Genomic DNA, 5,161 nt, shown 5'->3' with positions numbered 1-5,161 from the left:
TTAGATTCCGTTTATATCTCGTTAAATTGTTGATGTGGAAATGCACCTGATGGAAATTCAACATAAATTGATCTCCTCATTAAGGTCGTTTTGAAATCCAGATTTGAAAAAAAAAAATGAATTGAGATCAGGAAATGTGCTAAGATCCGCAAATTTTGCCCTATGGCTCACTCAGTTAAAATCTACAAAAATCCATAATTTTGCCCCAATTTTGCCCTTTGGTAGATTTGTCATTGGTATGTCTATTGAGATTTTTTGTGATATATAAATTAATTTGTAGTTAATGTGGCACGAACGTACCAATTTCAATATTTTTATAAATGAAAAATCACTCATTTTTTAAAACTGACTTTTTTGGATTTAATCTTTTTTAATTTTTTTTCCCTGATGTGGCGCCTATTTGCACCACACAGTAGCACTTGCTCGAAAATAAGGTAAATCTAATAAAAAGCCCCAACATAGATTTCCCGTCCTTGAAAATTTGACAGATCTAACAAAATGACTAACATAGAGAACGGCTGCAAGTTATAGGACTTAAATACACAAATCAAAAGGTTTAGGACTCAAGGGCCAGATCGGGCAAGTTTTAGGACTCCTGCTGTAATTGCACGAATCAACATACTTGCAGCTGGCTAGGAACTCTGCTCCTGGAGATGGCGGAACCTTGCATCAGCCAGCGCTGAACCAGCATAGCTGACTCGAACTTCTTGAGGAAGCAGACGGTATCTGATACCGAGTTTCTCAAAGATCCTATTCAGCTCCCGCACGAGCTCAGATCTCCGGCTGTTCCTATCTCCTGGGTTTTGGAAATTTATCGTGTGAGTGACGTTTAGAGCCATCTTCAACTTGTTTGCGTCTTCGATCTCCTTAAACACGATGCTGTGATCCTTCTTCCAATAGTTAGGCTTACTTTCCACGTACCTGAGTTTTTTCACCCAAGGAATGCCATTCCATCAGAAACTTGTATACTTTGTATGGAAGAAGAATTCCCCAATGCTAATGAAAATTGCTGGGTGTAAATTCTCTGCATTCTTTCTCGTGTTATTAACTGAAGAAAGCATAATCACCAATAAATGATGTTTCTTGAACTTCAAGCTACAGCTTCAAGAGCCAAAGGACACACCCTTGCATTGAGTTTCAGTTCACACGAGTTGATTGAATCACCATCTTAAACTCGTAGTGTCGGTCTCTGTATTCAGCAGATTGTCCCTCTCTTTATTAAGCTTATATTATGAAATGCTTTGCAATTTAGCTTCCATGATAATGTATTGGTCACGCCTCAGTCTACATTGCTTATCAGGCATGAAAATGCAAATTTTGGTGCCTCGATAAAGAGGTTCGGGAGTAGCAGGCAACACACCTTTTTACTTCATCTCTTAAAGCAGTAATGCTGTCAGGCGAAGTGGAGAAGTCGACGGTGAACTCCACAGAATCGCTCATGTTCGGGCTCCTGTAGAAATTGCTGATGGGTTTGGTGGACAGAACTGAATTTGGGTAGAATATCTTTTCGCCGTCATATCTCAAGAAGATTGTTGTCAGGATGTTCATCTCTTCAACCTTCATCTGTCAGGACTTAAAACATTAGGCAAGTATGGTATCAGCTCAGACAAATAATTGGGAGTCTTAGGATTAGTAATTCACCTGCACTCCGTCGATGACACAACGGTCACCAACATCAAAGGGATGCATCACAAAAACAAATTCGATGGCTTCGAACACGGTTTTGGCAGTGTTCCCAAACATAAACGCCACAAGCAAAAGCTGGGATGAAATGAAGACAAGTACTTGCGTCGTTAAAACTCCCATCACAAGTAACGACACAATAATGATGACAACCAGCAGAACTGCTGAAGCAAGCCTGTTCAGCTCCTTGATGGCTGTTTTTGTATCGTTTAAGCTGTAGGCAAGGGACTTCCTTTCAAGGTAAACGCTCACCTGCAGACATAAACTCTGCAGTAAGGTTCTTGAGAATGTACTCATCTAAATGTTGGACTCTGACCGAGCCAAAACTTTTCTGATTCTTTTGTCTCCAAAAGGCAGGACACCCAGTCTGATTCTGAACAATAGAATTGTGGATGAGCATTTTGTGGCACTGACCCAGTAATTATTCACAAGTTCATAAATGTATCCATCACCGCAAGATTGAGATTTGGTACACTTGTTGACTGTTCTGTGATCAGAACTTGGATGAGAAAAGAAAGCTATGAATGTTCGGAAGCCATATTATGAGGTAGCAAAAAGCTTCCTAATGCAACATATTAACATTTTAGTGAGACTTACCAGCCAGTCCTTTAAAGAGGACCTATGGATCTGTCTAGTTTCTGCCGCTCCTTGAACCAAAGGGATGAATTTGTCAACATCTTCCTTCTTCATGAAGCGCAGGAGGTCCTTCTCTTCAATGTACCTAGTAAAGGCACAAAGCAGGTATTGGTAAGATATTTCTAAGCAAAATTTTCTCTGGAACGCAAGAGAAGTGGGTGACAGCATAGGTCTTCTTACTCATGTCCTGACTTCGTGGTGACATTCTTGAATATCTCATCAGCAGCTGCCATTGCTTCCGATTGATTAGTGATCTCCTTATTTTGTTGCTCTGTGTCCTCATCACAGCAGTGATGAAGGCTTCCAACAAGAGTTGAAAGCCCTAGGGATGAGCCACTTATGACGTTAATCAACCCTTTCATCGTCCAAGCAGAAATATGATCCCGGTTTATCTTACTCAGCTTCTCTACATCAATCACCTCCTCTAGTTTCTTTGCCACTCCTTTGATGTACTTCCTGAAACTGAGCCACCCGTAGAGCTTGTCATTCTGTTCCATCAAAGGCAAGCCTGAAAGGGTCTTGACTATGTAGTGGTGAAAGAGACATTCTTGGATGCGATCGAAGAACCTCTTGCATTGAAAAGAAGCCGCTAGTAATTTTATTATCAGTGTTTTGACAAGCCATACAGCAGCACCTATAAGACAAGAAGCAAGAACCCTCGTCACATAATGTAGTCTCCTTCTCGTGCCTTAATTGCTTCACTCCGTGGTTCATCAGCAAAACCCAGACTAAAAGAATGAAAACCAACCAGGTAAACGTTTGGACACTGTCCTTCAATCCATAGACGAAGTACAAGACCTTCTGTTTTAGCAAATACTCCTTCTCAATCAAGAAAACCAATGTGTTAATCAACCATTCACTCACCAACCTACCACAGAAGATTGCCAACACCTGCACACACCATTTCCACAGCTCCAAGTGCCAAATTTCTGTATTTTGCAGCTTGCGAATGGTTAAACTCGCAATTAGAAATCCTGTGATGCACATAAATGCCGCCAACTCAACCCAAATAATATTCTTGATGAATTTCTTGCCGGACATTTCTTGGACCTACAAGTTTGCAGCCTTGTACACATTCTCATCATCTTCCACCTCTGCAGCCTTTGAAGGAGGCGTTTGAGCTGCGTTCGGCATGGGTTTCTCATTGTCTTTAGTGGCACTAGCACTGTTACCATTGCGAGGCGAACCCACTTTAGGCAAACTCTCTGAATATTTCGGTTGGGCATTGTCCTTAACAGAAGTAGCATCACTAGGACACGATGGTTCTTCAAATCTTGATTTCGGCTTCAAAAACAATGAACTCGAAATGGACTTGTTTGTAGCCAAATAGTCAGCGTGGATTTTTGGAGGCTTACTTGGAGTGGGGCCTGGTTGAGTGATTCCTTGAGAAGGACCAGGGCTTGTCAAATTTGGACTCTGTGCTCTTGATTGGAGACTCTCAAGCTCTGTTGGATCAAGATTTGGTCTCGGCGAAGAACCTCGGCTTCGATACTCGCTACCTGGAATCATAACAACTACTTCGTTCGTTCGGTTCTTCCCTAACAAACTTTTCCTGTCTTCCATGATGAATCTTTCACCCTCAATAACCATTCAAAATCCAAGCTAAGCTAAAGTTTTCCTCTCTAAATATTTGAACTTTAACATGAAAATGAAAGCTTTAGCTGAACCATAAGAATGAAAAGCCCAAATACATGAAAGAACATCGAAATAGAGGAAAAGGGAGGACCAAATTTTTTAAAGGGAAGACAAAGAAACAAAAAGAAAGGGCACCCACAGGAGAAAGAAGAAACTAAGAGATTAGGAAGAAAGAGCAGAGCAAAATCATGAAGAAATGAGGGAGATTTGCAGGGTTTAAATTGACAGAGAAGAGGTTTCATCTCCACAACCAGTCAAGGTCCGCGGGAAATGTTATTTTAAATGGCTCGTTAGTAGTCAACTTCGCACGATTTTAAAATTTAAAGTTCCATCAACTTGTGCAGAAATGAAAAGTTACTGTCTAAATTGGTTTGTCACTACTCTTAAAAAGTTAAAAATTAACTCTTTTAGTTTCCCGCCGAAGCATAAAATGTTATATAAACTTTAGAAACTTATGAAAATAATTATATACAAATCTACTCGTCAATATTTATATATTCGAAAATTTGGAGTGTTTAACATTATAAAAAAGAAAAATTATAGTGCATGCACTATAAAATATGGAAAAAAACCACCAATAAAAACAATCCAAATAAGTCAACACAGTCAACATGTTTATTGGTGCAAGCATTTGACTTAAATTATATTTCTTGACACAGATCCAAGATGGAATTAAAAATTCAATTACATTTATGGACGACAGACCATATAGCATATTAAAATTGAATAGCATGGTGAGCAGGAGAGAAGAAAACGATGGGGAGCACCGCAATCACATGCAGATTAGGTTAATTACATTTATGGCTTCTTGCTTTTGGTACAAAACTCTGGTGTTGAGGCGCAAGTGTGAAATATTGATGTGATATCGAGAAGTTAATATACTTAAATAGCTCACAACGTACGTCAACCAGGGAAGGCTTACAGGACATGGGAAGTACAACCCCAGACGACACTCGGAACCACGCATCAGCAGCCACTCGGCCTGCGTCGCTGACTCGAACATCTTGAGGGAGCGGATGGCGTTGGACGTGGAGTTCTTTGAAGATTTCCTTCAGCTCCAATGCGAGCTCTGACCTCCGGCGGCTCCTGCCCCTCGGGTTTCAGAAATTTACCATGCGAGCAACGTAGAGACCAATCTTCGTCTCATTTACATCCTCGATCTCCTTGACCATGAAGCGGTGATTGGGATGCCAATGATCGGGCTTAC

General features: G+C 40.6%; 1 pseudogene; it reads right to left on the bottom strand.

Moving 5' to 3' along the window:
- Positions 1-632: 632 nt before the first annotated feature.
- Positions 633-3,909, bottom strand: LOC115661983 (mechanosensitive ion channel protein 10-like; annotated as a pseudogene).
- Positions 3,910-5,161: the final 1,252 nt, after the last annotated feature.

Source organism: Syzygium oleosum, unplaced genomic scaffold, assembly GCF_021117445.2.
Source record: "Syzygium oleosum isolate NSW1041296 unplaced genomic scaffold, Sole_v2.1 Sole_v2.04, whole genome shotgun sequence".
NCBI classification, from domain to species: domain Eukaryota; kingdom Viridiplantae; phylum Streptophyta; class Magnoliopsida; order Myrtales; family Myrtaceae; genus Syzygium; species Syzygium oleosum.
The sequence above is the reverse complement of the archived record's forward strand: the minus strand, read 5'-3'. Positions and strand labels throughout refer to the sequence as shown.